The sequence below is a fragment of the Microtus oregoni genome, unplaced genomic scaffold, assembly GCF_018167655.1.
Source record: "Microtus oregoni isolate MIOR12 unplaced genomic scaffold, Mior012 000001F_ref0000356, whole genome shotgun sequence".
Classification (NCBI taxonomy): Eukaryota; Metazoa; Chordata; class Mammalia; order Rodentia; family Cricetidae; genus Microtus; species Microtus oregoni.
This window is the reverse complement of record NW_024543060.1, coordinates 54,209,825-54,227,217: the sequence shown is the minus strand read 5'-3', so window position 1 is coordinate 54,227,217 and position 17,393 is coordinate 54,209,825. Positions and strand designations below refer to the sequence as shown.

Here is a 17,393-nt window from a genome sequence, read left to right as displayed (position 1 = left end):
GGAGACCAAGTTGCCAAACGTGGGAACTTATGGGGCCCTTGTCACTCAAACCGTAACAGATAGCTTGGTAGGTAAAGGCAGTAGGCAAAGGTCTTTGCTGCCAAGCCTGATGATCTGAGTTAAATCCCCGGGATTCATGGTAGAAGGGGAGATGTGGCTCCCTCAGTTATCCTGTGACCTCTGCATGTGTGTCATGGTATCTACTCCCCAACCTAATAATAAAATGAATAATGAAGAAACTCTTTGTTGCCTGGTCAGAAATTCCACCTTTCATACTCACCCCATTGGCCTCTGTGCTAAAATATTGCTATTGTGTGAGATATCTTGGGGCAAAGAGAGATCTGATGAGTCCCTTCCCATGCCAGTGTTTGATCGGGGCCTGGATGAGGAAGTGGAGCTCAAACCTGGCCTCTGAGATGCTGAGATGCTGGATTCTATGGGAATTTCAGCGAGATCAAAGATGGCTAAGGAATGGCATCGTATTTTAGCTCTGCTCTATCCCTTCTTTCCTAATATTAGTTTATTTCTCTACAAGCGAAGGTCTGTTCACTTCTGGGTTTATGAAATTCAGCAAAACACACAACTGTGAGAACAAATGTCACTTCACTGATGTGGAATGAACTCTGCAGGCATCCTCAGACGCAGACACAAATACGTTTTCACTGATGTGGAATGGATTCTGCTAGCATCCTCAGATGCAGACACAAATACGTCTTCACTGATATGGAATGGATTCTGCCAGCATCCTCAGATGCAGACACAAATATGTCTTCACTGATGTGGAATGTATTCTGCCAGCATCCTCAGATGCAGACACAAATATGTCTTTGTTCGTTGCCATGAACAGTCGTAATGCTTTGAGCCCCATTCTAAATCAGCCAAAGTAAGAGTCCATTTTCCTGATAGGTGTTGGCTTTGCAAAACTGGGAAAATAAGGCCCACATTTCCTATAGCCTATGAATGCACAAGTGGCTCATTCTTCAGTCATGATGGAAGCATTGATTTTTGGCCTTCTTGGTTCTTTCTGCATTAACTTCATACATTTTTCTCAGTCAGATGTAGGTGTTGGATGGGCCTAAGTCACAAGAAACATCAAGATAAATGGAGGAACATGTCTAACTATGAATATGAGAAAATCGCACCATCTACACTTTCTTTTGAAATTCTGTGTTTCTGAAACTGTCCTCTTTATACAGCAGGTGATGGTGTTCGTTTTGTTTTGCTATGCTACACTGAAACTTGAAGAGAAAATAATACTTTTTTATCTGTATGATCCCTCCCCTTGCAGAACAGATAGCCTTGTGTTGTGGAAGCAGTGACCCAGGTGCCACACTGGATGGATGCTGTATTTATAGGGCCAGGTTCAAAATGAAGACAGGAGAGCCTGCAAGGCTCATTGACCTTCACTCTTCCACACTGGGATCATGGAGGAGACAGGTTCTCGGTTTCCTTGGGCAGGCCAATCTATTCACATGACTCTTTTCTTTTCCCGTAGAGGACTTACTCTTTTTGGTCAAGTCACTGGCATACTGAGGGCCTGTATCACCTTGACCACAACATGTGAGAAGGCCATTGCCATTTGTGGCCACGCAGTCTTGAACCTCTGAAAGTGTGAAATGACATAGGCACCCTCTCTTCAAGTTCGTCAGCCTGTGCAATGGTGTTGCAATCAGCAGGAAATGGAAAAAGCTCATTGTTCAAAACTCATGATTTCACAGTGGCACTGGCAGAGTGTTGAACCAAGCATGGTATTGGTAAGCATGGGACCCACGTGACAGCGCCGGTTACAGGCCTGAAGTCAGCCTGGTCTGTGTCCTTATTTCAGACTTTAAAATATGGCTTCTTTACAGGAATGAGCATTTGTGAATCTTCCTGTTCCTGTGTGAAGAACAGGTAAAAAAAAAAAATCTTTTCTAGTTACTCACGTGGATTGTAACAACCAAAGGAGGAAATCGAGTTCTTCACGTAACTGCTGTCTCTGTGCAAGAGAAGAGCGAGTGTGAGGACAGCGTCTTAGTGTAAGGAGGCATGAAGACAACGTCCTTGTGTAAGGAGAGGTGAAGACGGCATCCTTGTGTAAGGATTTCCCTTGCGCATGCTCTTGACAGGGACTTCAGTCCCAGCCCCAGCCTCAGTTATTTGTAGGTCTGTACTAGTCCACGCAAATATTCCAGTGCTGCTCTGTAGTTCCCGCCAGGTCCCCACAAATGTCGGGGACCACTATAAAACAAGCACGGCTCCAGGGCCGGTGGACCCAGGCCATATGACTGTGTGGGAAAGTAGACTCATGACTTGGTACTTTTAAATGTCCTCGCTGTGTAGTAATAAAGGCAGCGTGGCTGCGTTCCCAGCACCCCGGCCGCCTGCTCGGCTTGCTTATGCCCCGAAATAACAACACACAAACTGTATTCATTTAATCACTGCTTGGCCCATTCTCTTCTAGGCTAATTCTCACATATTAATTTAGCCCATATCTAATCATCTGTGTATGGCACCCCAAGGTGCGCTTACCGGGGAGATTCTAGCCTAGTCCATCCTGGGTCGGAGCTTCATGGCGTGTGTCTGCCCGGGAGCGGGGCATGGCGTCACTGCTGAGGCGTCTGCTCCAGAGAGCAGAGCTGTGGAGTCTGACCTCACTTCCTCTTCCTCCCAGCATTTTGTTCTGTTTCCTCCTCCCACCTATCCTCTAACCAATAAAATGGACCAGGGCAGTTCCTTTATTAGCCAACGACCTTCCTCCATCATTTCCCCTTTTTCGGTTTAAACAAAAAAAAAAAAAAGGCTTTAACTTTAACATAGCAAAATTACATATAAAAAAACAGTTATCAAGTAAAAGTTACAATAATCTTTATCATAACTAAGGAAAACTATAACTATAACTAACTATTCTTAACTCCATCAAAGACTCCAGAAAGATATAATATTACCTAAGTAAACAAGAACTAAGAAACTTCAAACTCTAGAAATGACAAAGACATCTCGCTGCCTGGACAGTCACCCAAAGTTCTTTTGTACCGTTGGGGCATCCATCTTCAGCCTTCAGGCCCATGGTATCCAGCAGACATTTCCATAAAGCAGGAAAATTCAAAGTCAGTTCAGTCACTATCTGTTGTGTCCTGCAGAATGTCTCGCAGACTCTTTCATGAATCAGGAACCCCGAAAGATCATCTCACCTTAGGCAAGTTCAGTAGTCCTCTCTCTGCGGGTTCTCTGTGTCCAGTTTATGCAATAGTCCAGGCAAGAGCAGTTTCTTGCCCAAATGGCTATCAAACTCCATAAGGTGCCTCTTCGATGCCCATCTTCCTCTTGAAGTACATTGATGCTGCCAGGAGCAGAGTGTCTCATTGTCATGAAAAGTTCTAAGTTATTAAAACATTAAATGTCCTATTCTGTAATCTTTGAAAGACATGAAGAATGTCTATCTAAAATATATCTCGATATATCTAGAAAATCTAACTAACATGACTATAAGCTTTACTATTATCGATGATTATCCATTAACAACCTATATTTCTTAATTGTACAGTACATATTTAAATGAACTACACAATCACAATACCTTAATCAAAATCTGAAACACTTATACATATAACAAAATTGACCTTAAATCTCTATCAATAAAGCAAAATCTATACTAATGCAAATTATTCATACCTGTATCATATCCCCCTTTAAATGTAAAAGAACGTTTATAAACCATATTGGGAACATGGGCGCAGTTTTTTCTCTCCAAACTGCTTCCTGCTGAATGGGGGCGTCGTTAATTAGGTATTTCATGGTATAACCTGTGTGCTAGTTTCATCTCAGTTGGCAGTTGAGTGAAGCAATTTTCTGATGATGTTCACTGCAACCCTTCAGGAGGGCGTGGTCCATCATACCAAATCGGAATAGAAGAAATGAACAGCGTCTCATCCTCTGTGAAAACAAAATAAGAAACTGCTTTCCAAAGCATCATGTCCTTAGATCCAAATTTCAAAGTCAAGGCATCAAAATATCTATGTTGGATTAGTTCAGCAGCATTTATAAATAAATATCTTTTAGCAGCTGTTGCTTCTTCCTCAGCATTTAAATAATTTAAAGAGAGCATAATAGCATACAGTATCAAAATTCTCTGTATTTTCCATCTTTGTGCAGCTTTGTTTTAACCTCTATTTTGTTTATTTTTACTTTTAACTTTTTGCTTTTTGAGACAGGTTCTCTGTATCTTTGACCTGAAGTAACTCTGTAGACCAGGCTGTCTTTGAACTCTCAGAGATCCGCCTGTCTCTGCCTCCCAGGCATTAGGGATTAAAGGTGTACACTAGTACACCTTGAACTCACAGAGATCTGTTTGCCTCTGCCTTCTAGGCAGTGGGATTAAAGGCGTGTGCTACCACACACAACAACTCTCTTCCTTTTTTTGTTTTTTACTTTAAGAACTTCAACTTTTAGTCTGCATATATTTTTAACACACTTTAAACCATTCAGAAATTTTCTCTGTCTTTGAATCTCTCTTTACTGTATATCTCTCTTTTTATGACCACATGAGTCTTTAATTTACCAAGCAATATCAGTAGGATTAAAGGCGTGGCTTTGCCAGCTAGATTCAGCCCATTCCTTAGCCCTCCAGCCTCATGGCTGAGGTACTGGCTGTAGCCAGCAAGGGAGCTTCAGCAGCCTGTGCTTGCAAACCGCACAAACCGCCTGCGTAAAAGAGTCAGAGTTTGTCCTGGCTGGACAGCCCAGAAAGCCGGCATTTTTAAACAGCGCAGCTTTTTTCCTGCTACGGCTGAAAACTGAAAAGCATGCGTTCAGCTTTTCGTCAACACCATTTAAGTGTTTCGTGGCAGGACCTCTTAATGAGCTGCAGGCTTTGCAGCTAAAGCTGAGTCAGGAAGCCTCTTTTAGATGAAGCGCTTGCTTGCCTCTAACAAGCAGAGCAGACCCGAGAACACAGCGAGTCTAGTTGCCATCAAACAAATCGTAGCACTTTACTCCAAATGCTCTATTCAAAAGCTCTGTCTCCCACAGGAGCCAGACAGAGATCGCAATGGCGGCACAGCCCCAGGAAGTCGCGCTTTAAAATGACACAGCGTTTTTTTCTGCTACTGTTGTTGAATCAGGAAATCTCTCTACAGCACGCCACCAACAAACAGCAAAAATCTGTGTTAAACTCTCTCTCCCTTATTTTTAAGCCTTCTCAGGTTTTTTAAGTGGGTTTCGGCTGTCCACACATCTGGGCGCCAACTGTAGTAATAAAGGCAGCGTGGCTGCGTTCCCAGCACTCCGGCCGCCTGCTCGGCTTGCTTATGCCCCGAAATAACAACACACAAACTGTATTCATTTAATCACTGCTTGGCCCATTCTCTTCTAGGCTAATTCTCACATATTAATTTAGCCCATTTCTAATCATCTGTGTATGGCACCCCAAGGTGCACTTACCGGGGAGATTCTAGCCTAGTCCATCCTGGGTCGGAGCTTCATGGCGTGTGTCTGCCCGGGAGCGGGGCATGGTGTCTCTGCTGAGTCGTCTGCTCCGGAGAGCAGAGCTGTGGAGTCTGACCTCACTTCCTCTTCCTCCCAGCGTTCTGTTCTGTTTCCTCCTCCCACCTATCCTCTAACCAATAAAATGGACCAGGGCAGTTCCCTTATTAGCCAACGACCTTCCTCCATCATCGCTGTTTCAAGGTACATGCTCTTAACTGCTAAGCCATCTCTGCCCTCCCCCAACCCCCGTCTTGTTAATTCATGTTAATCCTTGTTAATTCTTCTTGGAATTCATTGGGTTTGATGAAGTCAGATGTAATCTTTCTGTCTAAGTGACTGAGGCACAAGATCCAGGAATGCCTTGTTCTCCGGAAGTTAGTCCTTTGTTTCCCTTCCCCTTCACCTCATCCACTTGGTTTAGAAACGCGTGAGGCTTCAGTCACAGTGTGAAGCCTCCTGTGTGTAAGGTAATAAGTAAAATCTGTCGTATATAGGACATTTCCTGTCCTAATAAAGAAGAGGGTTGTGACTCATTTGGGGCAACACGACAATGGGAAAGACTCGTTAGAGACTGGAGAGGGACGCTTTATAGATCTAGGGCGAGCAAACAGACACACAATCAATACCATGTATTATTGGTTTATTGGTGAGGAAGATCTTGCAGAGAGCAGTAGACAGTTTAAAAGAAGTGGCCAAACTTGGGAGCAGAGTTAAACAGAGTTGATTTGGATGTGTTTGTGCTCGTGACCACAAAACAAAGCAGAAAAGTCCCTCATAGATACATGGGATGCCAGTGAGTATTATCAGAGCTGTGCAGCTTCATTGGGTGTGTGCAGAATGGGACAGTGAGGTGGCATTCTCTGGACTGTCCCTGTGATGGGAAGCACAGCAGCATTAAGATGTACTGGTGTCTAGGAGCAGTTTCAAGACACTGAATACTGGCATGGCAAGTGTGCTTAACTAGGCAACATTCCAGACTCTAAGTAGGGAGACCTCTGGTTAAATAATCTAGTAGACTCTTGGTTCAATTTGTACCTCTTTAAAATGATATTCAAATCTGCCTCCTTAAGACACTAGACCGTCTCCTAAATGAGGTGTCTGTGGGGCTGGAGGGATGGATGCTTCTGCGGTTAAGAGTGCTTATTGCTCATCCAGAGAACCCAGCTTCAATTCCCAGAGCCAGAGTCAGGTGACTCACGACCACCTAACTTTGGCACTTAGAGGATCAGAAGCTGTTGACCCCCTTGGGCATTCCCACACAAGTGTGCCTACCCTTACACAGACACAGACAGACAGACATACCCACACCATTAATAAAAATCTTAAGAAAAAAACCAAAAGAACACAAAACTATACAATTTTAACGTATATGCAAAGGGCCTATGTCAGTCCCATGCAGGCTTCCCGGTTCTTGGTTCAGTCTTTGTGAGCACCTATGAGCCCAGGTTAGTTAATTCTGTGGATTTTCTTTTTGTTGTTGTTGTTGTTTTGTTTGTTTGTTTGTTTTGAGACAGTGTTTCTCTGTGTAGCTTTGGTGTCTGTCCTGGAACTAGCTCTTGTAGGCCAGGCTGGCCTTGAACCTAAGATTCTCCTGCCTCTGCCTCCTGAGTGCTGGGATTAAAGGAGTGCACCACCACCGCCCAGTGATGCTGTGGATTTTCTTGTGGTGTCCTTGACCCCTCTGGCTCCTATGATCGATCCTCCTCTGCTTCCAGAGGATTTCAGAAGCTCCTCTCAAGGCTTGGTTGTGGGTCTGCATCTGTTTCCATCAGTTTCTAGATGAAGCCTCTCTGATGACAAATGGGTTGAATCCCAATCTATGAGTGTAGCAGAATATCATTAGGAATCATTTCATTAATTTTTCCCCCCAGTCATGTTCGGCTCTATCCTAGGTCTCCGAGCTATCCAGTCTCTGGGTCCTGACCCTGCAGGCAGTGTCAGGGGTTGACTCCCTCTCGTGGTATGGGTCTCAAGTTGGTCTTCTTGTGGGACTCCTAACTGTGAGAGCAGGGGCTGCCTCTGACACTTTTGCCTGCTTTTGGGACTCTTTTCCTCACACTGGATTGCCTTGTCCACCCTTAATATGAGGGGAGGAGCTTATTCTTACTTCAACTTGAAATGCCATGTTTGATATACATGGGAGACCTGCCCATTTCTGAAGAGAAACAGATGAGAAGTGGAGGGTGGAGCAGAGGAAAGGTAGGGAGGAGGACCTGGGAGGAGAGGAGGGAGTGGAAACTACATGTAAATAAATAATAGTAATAATAACAATAATAATAATAATAATAATAATAATAATAATAATAATAATAAACAAAAGGAGGCCTTTGGACCAGGACTCAGAGAAGATTGTGCCTGTGCAGAATTGTCTCTTTGAATATTGAGTAGATGGGCAATATTTTCAGTCCTTCATGTTCCCAAGAACACTGGAAGCCTAAGTTGGCAGAAGTGATGGCATGCACCTCTGAAATGCACAGATACTTTCCTAACCACAGATAATATAAAAATTTCCAAGTGCCATTAGACATATAATTACTGTAGTTATCAAGGTGCTGTGGAATGCTGTACAAACCTGAGATGTCAGACTTTTAAACTACAGTCCTCCTCCCCCACTGTGAACATGGGCTCAGGCTTCTGCAAAATACTCAGCTTAGCATTTACTGTCTTGCTACAGGCCTCTTATTTGGCATGCCTTAAAAAGTACATCAAAAAGAAGAATGTCCATGAAGGCATTCCTTAATGGATGGTAAAGCAATGGGCTTCCACGGTTTCATAGGCTGAGCTAAAGTAGCCGGGTGTGTAGGGTGTACATTAATGATTTAAAATAGAGATCCATATGAAACTCTTTTCCTGCTGGGTCAGACTCATTAACGGGGGATGGGGAAAGGTGATTTGTTTTTAAACTTTACCCTCCTGGGGGGTTGAGTTGAGACTCTTGAGTTCTGTAACTCTGGATTCTGACTGTCCTTGGATCCACTCCTGGCCACTGGGTATCTTAGTCCTCAGACCCCTGAAGACTTGAGGTTTCTTCTCTCAGAAGACAAAGCAGAGCTGAAGAGCTGGGAAAAGGATGGCACTCCGAGGCACAGGAGTCTCTTGCTCACTGTCCCAATGATGCAGTAGCTCCAGGCCCCATTCTCCCTGGGAAACTTCTGATCAGCTGAAGGGGAAATAGTCTAAGGTTCTAATAAGGAGTACTGGGTGGAAAGGAGGAAGAGTAACAGAGTCCACTCTGGACTGAGAGTGAGGATTAAAATTTATATGCCACACTGTGCATACACCTTTAATCCCAGCACTAGAGAGGTAGAGGCAGGTGGATCTCTGAGTTCAAGCCCAGCCTGGTCTACAGAGTGAGTTCCAGGACAGCCAGCGCTACACAGAGAAACCCTGTCTTAAAAAACAAAAACAAACAAAACAAATTTCTATGTCTGTGGTGGTTTGAATAAGAACGGCCCCATGGGCTCAGATAGTTCAACGCTTAGTCATCAGGGAGTGGAACTCTTGGATAGGATTAGAAGGATTAGGAAGTTTGTCCTTGTTGGAGAAAGCACGCCACTGAGGGTGGCCTTTGAGGTTTCAAAAGTTTATGCCAGGCCCAGTCCCTGTCTTTTTGCCTTTAGATCAAGATGTAGCTCTCAGCTACATGTCTGTCATGCCTGTCGCTTGACGTACCATGTTGATAGTGGACTAAACCTCTCAAGCTGTGAGCAAGTCCCCAGCTAAATGCTTTCTTTCATGAGAGTTGCTTTGGTCATGGTGTCTCTTCATAGCAACAAAACACTGACTAAGACAGAGATGAGCAGTGATGTGGAAATGTAAACCAAATAAACCCTTTCCCCCCCAAGTTGCCATGGTCATGGTGCACTAGCATGCAATAAAAACCCTAATTAAGACAATGCCTGTCTTTGACTTTCCAATCAAATTTTCAATGTGCCCTTAGTAATGAGTGCTAGTAAGGAAAATAGGATTATTGTCCTCTGTGAGCTTACAGATGTCATGAAATCAAATGCATAAAGTATATAGTGTGCTAAAGAGTTACAAATGCTTTCCATAAAAATTGACTGTTGGTTATGAAATGCCACCTCAGGAGAGTATTGCATCAGTGGATTAAGGTCAAATGGGGGGATGATAACACCAACCATTTCCACACGACATCTTCACCCAGAACCATCCCATCTGAACTGCTTTCTGTTCCAGGAACTAACCTGCCAATTCTCTCCCTGCCTTTGCTGTATGCATCCCCTGACCTGTAGTCTGTACCGCACACGGCCAGGCAGCTTCGGTAGAGACTCGAGAGTTGGGGCTGTGTTTAAAACTCATATAGCCTTATCCTCTTATTTGCATCTGCCATACAGGGAGGGAAGGGCTTCAGGAACTTTCCTCAGTCAAGAAAACCCAGTCCTTTGTTCTGTTGGGCTCACAAACACAGCCTCTGAGAGCCCTTGCTGGTTAGTGATTGCAAGGCTGGTGAGCAAGGCAAATCTGACTTGCGACCTCAAGGGAACACACTTGATTCTCTACAATGCTCGACCAGCTGGACGCTGTTCTGCCCCTGCCATGGCCATGCCTAGTCTCCAGCTTATAAAGCCCTTCCAACCACAGAGACATGCTTTCAGTATTACAGAACCAGCCTTCCCCTTTTAACTAAGCAGAGCGGAACCCAGTTTCACGATTATAAGAATGATGGCAGCTGCAAATTAAACTTCAAGGAGATGAATAAATATTTCTAACTACCTGTATTATTATTATTTTTAAATTAGACGGTGACTAATGCAATGAGCTTAGAAGCATTTCTGTCCCAGACTAGAGTTTTTCTTCTTAAAGGCCACACGTGTATATATGAAACATAATTTAACTTCAGTCTTTATCCCAGTTTAGGTATTATTTCTCTAGGAAGTCCCCCCTGATTCCCCAAGAAAGAATGCAAATTTTAGGACAATAGTGAACAAAAATTTCTAATTTATCAAAATAGCAAATAAATTTTTTAGAAAATCTAAATTGCAATTTTAGCTACTGATCATGTGCATATGTATGTATGTGTATATATGTATATATATGTATATATGTATGTATGTATATATATGTGTGTGTGTGTGTGTGTATGCAGGTTGTTGAGTGTGCCATGGTGTGTCTGTGGAAGTTAGAAGAAAATCTGAGGGAACTGATTTTCTCCTTCAATGTGTGGGTTCCAGGAATTGAACCCAGGTCTTTAGTCTTGACTGCAGTTATCATTAACCTCTGAGACATTTTTTGTGGCTACACAATCACAAATGTTATCTAAAGCTTTGTGTCTATTCATTTTAAAAAAACAAAACTTCCTCTTCTTCTTCCTCCTCCTCTTCATCTTCTTCTTTGGGAAAACACCAAACGGTGATGATGCTGGTACATCAGAAGGGCCTGGAGGACCCAGAGGCCCAGGCTTAGGAAGCCAGGGAGGGCTTCCCAGAGGAAGATTTGGTGGGGTTCTTGGAGCCACAGTTGTGGTGAAGGCCATGACCGTGGAGGTAAAGCCAAAGACAAATAGTGGATTTTTGTCACCAAATTGGGTCGCCTGGTGAAGGACCTGAAGATCAAGTCCATGGAGGAGATCTACCTGCTCTTCCTGCCCATTAAAGAATCCAAGATTATTGACTTTCTCTTGGGACCATCCCTAAAGGATGAGGTTTAAAGATCATGCCAAGGCAGAAGCTTGCTGGCCAACCAACCAGGTTCAAGGCTTTGCTCACTATTGGAAACCACAATAGTCATGTTGGTCATGGTGTTAAGTCCTCCAAATATGTAGCCACTGCCATCCAAGGGGTCATTATCTGCCAGGCTTTCCATTGTCCCTGTGGGGAGAAGCAACTGGGGGAAAAAGTTTGGCAAGCCCTACACTGTTCCATGCAAGGTGACAGGCTACTGTAGCTCTGTGTTGGTACATCTCATCCCTGTCCCCAGAAGCACTGGGATGGTCTCTGCCCCTGTGCCCAAGAAGCTACCAATGATGGCCGGTATTGATGACTACTGCACATCAGCCAGAGGCTGGACTGCCTGTTAGAGCTCGTGGGCCCCAACACAGATAACTATTCTCCCTAACTGGACTGGTACGGAGTCTCGAGGAATAATCAGACACAGCTTACACGGTCATCACGGAAGGGCATCTCAGGTTTCTTCTCTCCTGAAGATCTCTCTTGTTTATTATCCAAACAGCTTTTATACCAACACATAACCTGAGCGGGAAAATACATCAGACCTGTCTCCTAGGTAACCAGGTGAATGGCGTTTTGTCACGTCCGCATCTACCTGTCTGCAGTGTATGCTAGCTGTCACGTAGGCTTGAATCAGCATCTCTACAAGGCATCCAAATGGCAAAGAAAGGAGCAACAACATCCTGACCCTTTGTTAGGCAGAGACAGCCTGTCTGCAGGGTTACGTGACCACCTCAGATGGGGCCTATGGCTTTAGTACCTGGCTGCCACACCATATAGAAATATGGGCCTACAACTGCCACCATGGGCAACTTTACCAAGGCCACCTTTGATGCCATCTCTAAAGTATAGCTAATTGACCCTCGACCTCTAGCAGGAGTCTGTGTTCTCCAAGTCTTCTTATCAGGAATTCACTGACCACCTTGTGAAAACCCACATGAGAATCTCTGTTCAGAGGACCCAGGCTCTAGTTGTAGTGACCACATAAGGATTTATATACAAGAAATACAAAGAGAATTAAATCTGGAGAGAGAGAGAGAGAAACAGACACACACACACAGAGGGAGAGAGAGAGAGAGAGAGAGAGAGAGAGAGAGAGAGAGAGAGAGAGAAAGAGAGAGGAGAGTGAAAGAGAGAGAGAGAGAAAGAGAGAGTGAAAGGGAGAGAGAGAGAGAGAGAGAGAGAGAGAGAGAGAAGTCCTAAAATGAATGAGTTTGGAAGGAATTGGTCTTTTATACATTGCTAGTAAAGATGAAAATTACTAAAACCTGTTAGAAAATATTTTTTCAGTGTGGCCTTAAAAATGTTTATCAGGGTAATTCCACTCTGGTAGTTGTCCTAAGGAAATCAGCTGAAATGTGGGATTTCTTTTTCACATGTAGTGATGATCATGTTATTAGCAGCAGGAAAAATTTGGAAAGAAGGTTTATATAAAAATTACATTAATGATGACTTGAAATATTATGTTGCCGTTAAGATGAGCTACCATGGCCAATGAGAAACAGCATACACTGTCTGCAGAGAAGTGTCACATTTCCCATACGCCAGACAGCGTTCTCACAAATGCTCCAATTCTAGTTAGAGTGACCTCACTAGATCTTTCAACTCATAGACGTCTAAAATTCGTTTTCCAACCAAAGGTAGATTCACTGAAATTAGAACATGTCACAGGGTCTTGAAGAAGAGATATAATCTATGAAATTAGGACATGTCACAAGGGTCTTGAAGAAGAGATATAATCTATGAAGTTAGAACATGTCACAGGGTCTTGAAGAAGAAATATAATCTATGAAATTAGGACATGTCACAGGGTCTTGAAGAGATATAATCTGTGGAATTTACTCAAGCATCATTTTTTTCACCCTTGTCTAAACTCCGTCAAAGCCGACTCACTGGAGGCTGGTGGGCAGGCTGCTGTTTGGAACATAAACCAAAGGTCAAATTCAGGGCAGCAGCAAGGAAGAAAGAAACTGATGACATAGGCAACCAATGGAGCCACAGCTGAGGGTGTGAGCTGGAGTCTGCAAGCTTGAGCTGTTACGGTCTCCGTCTCCTAGCATGAGCCCAACACTTTCAGCTGTCTGCTTGTGGCTTTTGCTCTTTGAGATCATTTGGGTGTACCTGTCCTGTGTAAAGAGTATAAAAAGTCATCCTGAGTAGCTGCCTTATTCTGCTGCCCCAGCATGTGTAAACCTTGAAGTCTCCCAGCTGGGTCAAGGCCAGACCTAAGCCTGGACCATCAGGCCCAGAAGGTTTACCGCAAGATGCAGTGTCGTGTCCTAGCAACCAGAGTGACTGGACTCCAGTGTCCACACAGAGCATGGGTTTAAAGATGGTACTGTCCACATTAAATAGCAAAGCAGCTGTATTATTCTTAGAGAAGTCTGTGGCAGGAACTGGAAAAAGTGTTTCCAGTTTTATAACAAAAATATAATTATTTGGGTTTGTGGGTTGCCAACTGCTGCAAATTTAATGTTAAATAGAATCAGAAATGTTTGATTTAATTACTTTTTTGATGAAGGCATCTCTTTGATAGAGGATCATGATAAATATTAACTATGCATTAAAGGCCAGATCTGTATCTTTCCCTGAAAATTAGGCTGAAAATAAGAATAAATGGAATCCACATGTTATGAGCACTCTAAAATGTTTGACATTTGTATTTTAATTACTAATACATATTCATTATAAAGGAGTAAGGAGATTTGAATCACCCATAAACTCAGCACCTGCAGTCAAGTGGACTGTAGCTATCATTAATATATTGGCATGAAGATCACCATGTTTTTTCCTCTGCATATGTACACATATATGATATTTTGTTCTTGGTGATTTTAACAAATATTAGAGTTACTAGCTGTCTTTATTACTTTTCTATTGCTATGAGAAGACACCATGACCAAGGCAACTTATAGAAAAAAAGAATTTATTTGAGGCTCACAGTTTCAGAGGGTTAGTCTGTGATCATCATGGCAGAGAGCATGCACAGGCAGACAGGACCCCGAAGCAGTGCTTGAGAGTGTACATTCTCATCCACAGCAGTCAGAGCAAGCTAAATGGGAATGAGTGGACTTTTCAAACCTCGCATCCATCTAAAGACACGCCTCCTCCAACAAGGCCACACCTCCTTATGGTCCACTAGCCGGCGACCAAGTATTCAAAACTATGAGCCTGTGGAGGTCACTGTCATTTAAACCACCACACTAACATATTGTCAACATCTTTCCTGGTAACAACTGTGCAGTTCTGCCACATTGTTCTTGTCATAGCTGCACATATTTATCTTCAATATGGCCCATTTGGGATGTTTATAAACTTGAGCTCATGACCCTTAACACAGTATATAATAAACTGAAGTGCATTATGGCCAGTGATTGGTTATTATACTTTGTTATGACTTTATAATTTCCCATGTGAAAAAAATGGCATAATTTGCTTTTTGTAAGTTCAGGTTTTTGGATGATACTTATAATCACTCTCAACAAGTCCAAAAATGGTATGGGGGCTTTTTTATTAAATTTAGAAATTGATTTGGGAATTGATACCTGTAATTTTAATTAATTTCATTCAGAAATAAAGACTATCTTTTCATCCAGTAGTTTTGTCTTTAAGCCAAGTTGCAGAGGACGCTTCATCTAAGCCTACACATTCCCTCTCGAGTTTACTTAGTATTAGGTAGTTATCGTGCAAATACTGCTGCTGTCGTCCCCAGGGAACACAGCCCTATGCAGACATCCAGGTTTCTATGCTTGTTTTGTAACTAAGTGTACTGGCTTCTGAAAATAGCTTCCCACCAAGCTGTATAGGTCACACGTGAAGGAGCGCTCTGGGCGCAGCTGGGAAGTTGGCTTCGGGCCCTCTGCTCCAGTCTCACAGTACTAGAATCGTTTTCATTTCACCGAGTATGAATGGCCATTTCATGAAAACAGGATGCGTGTGGCCTTAGGATATGTCCGACCCGTTACCCCCATGGTGGGCAGGCAGGACTGAGCCGCACACGAGAGGACCCACTTGCGGCCTAAGCCCTTGTCCTCGCGAGCTGTTCACCCCTCAGCCCCTGCTCTCCAGAGACAGGAAGGTCATAACGGCCAACTAGCTCTACTGCGCATTCTTACTGGTTGCTCTCTGTGAAGATGTCGTCTTGAGTGCGCCTAGCATTTTCATTTTACAGATCAAAAATGAGGATGGGAGAGATTAAACAAGTCATCTCTTCACTCGCACCTCAGTCGTTCCGTCTTTGATCTAGTACAACCTTTCTAAGGCTGCGACCCTTGAATACAGTTCCTCATGTTGTGGGGACCCCCAACTAAAATTATTTTTGTTGCTATTTCATGCCTGTATGTTTGTTACCTTCACGAATTATAATGCAAATATCTCTGTTTTCTGATGGCCTTTGGTAACCCAAAGGGGTTGCGACCCATGTATTGAGAGCCACGGAGAATACAACTGAGAATCTGCTATGTATCAGCCACCTACAAAGCACACATTGGGTAAGCTTGCCAAGTGTTGAAGGTGCCAAAAGACAGAGCATAGTAAAAACACTGGGCCTCTCTGAACTCTGCAAAGGGCCAGAGCCTTTCCTGACCTGAAGGTTCCTGGCCTTTCGTTCTGCAGCCTGACCCACAGAAGTGAGTACAGTCCCTCCAGGAGGGGGAATGAGGCAACTCCTGTCCCTCGATCTTCATGACACAGCAAGCCGAAACTGGCACAAGCATGGGGCGTGTCCTGCACTTCCACAGCCATGCCCACTGCCTCATGGCCTATAGTGCTTGGGAGGGCAGCCGCTCTGTCTTGTTTCCAGTGCCAACGACAACAAAAACAAAAATAACAAAAACTCTGCCGTATGCTCCAGCATCCAGAAAAGGGAGATGCTCTCTTTAGTGATATCCTCTTTTTTTTAAAATTGATTTTTATTGAGCTCTACATTTTTCTCTGCTCCCCTCCCTGACTCTCCCCTTCTCTTCAACCCTCTCCCATGGTCCCCATGCTCCCAATTTACTCAGGAGATCTTGTCTTTTTACCTCCCATGTAGATTAGATCTATGTACGTCTCTCTTAGGGTCCTCATTGTTGTCTAAGTTCTCTGGGATTGTGGTTTGTAAGCTGGTTTTCTTTGCTTTATGCTTAAAAACCACCCATGAGTGAGCACATGTGATAATTGTCTTCCTGGGCCTGGGTTACCTCACTCAAAATAATGTTTTCTAGCTCCATCCATTTGCCTGCAAAATTCAAGATGTATAAATGTACTACATTTTTCTTATCCATTTTTCGGTCAAGGGGTATTTAGGTTGTTTCTAGGTTCTGGCTATGACAAACAATGCTGCTATGTTTAGTGATATCCTAATGAGATCCCATGTTCCATTGGATCACCATCTGTGGGAGGAGTGGGTGTGGCCCAAACTCACCGTTTCCATTTATCACGAAGCTTCTGCTGTTGTGGTTGTCAGTGTGCAAGGCCAGAGGGTGCTTGTTTTGCAGCAGAGAGCTGCGCAGCTGCTGGTACAGCTCATCACCGGTTGGGAGCAGAGCCGAAAATTCGTGTGCCCAAAGATCTCCAGAGAAACCAGGAAGGTTAACACCGTGGGAAAGGTGAAAAACCTGTTCTTCCATCCCGAAGGTTGAGAATTGGAAGTGTTGATAGCCTGGTCATCTGCATTGTCTCTTGGGTCAGGCATATCAAGCTCTTACCAGCCAGGACCTGAGGTGGTTAGTCATCTACATGACCTTTGTAGCTAGGGGACCAGAGGTGGCTAACGGTCCCGATGACAGACCAGGCCAGTTAGTCCAGCTAACCTAGAACCCATCTTCTTGAAGGACATGTACCCGGGTTGCGTCTCAATGTAATGCTTCCTTGTGCAATGGGGATTTTATTAAACCAGGAAATTTTTTTCCCAAGGCATGCTGGGCTTAAATACATTGGGAATCAACGGCCTGTTATTAGACTCCCCAAAGACTGATCCAGGTCGATGAAGTCAGTCTGCACTGGGTTTTCTTTCTCATGTTTCGTGGGTTCGTTTTCTGCAGGGATCCCTTGACTCATCCTCTGGGGAGACCTCGCGCCCCTCCTGCACGCCTTCCCTAGCAGATCCACGGGCTCAGCTCCACTTGTGCTCCGTACGTGCGGCCAAAGCAGTCACCGCTGCACCGCATGTGCGCATGTGCGTAGTGCGTGGGTTGCAGGGTGATGGGGTCACAAATCAGTCTACAAATTGTGTTTTAACTGGGCAGGCACGTGTAAACA

At 43.9% G+C, this 17,393-nt stretch overlaps 1 pseudogene; it reads right to left on the bottom strand.

The window, feature by feature from the left end:
- The window catches only part of LOC121463486, a 40,286-nt pseudogene extending 23,524 nt beyond the window's left edge, over window positions 1–16,762 (bottom strand).
- Between the last annotated feature and the right edge of the window lie 631 nt (window positions 16,763–17,393).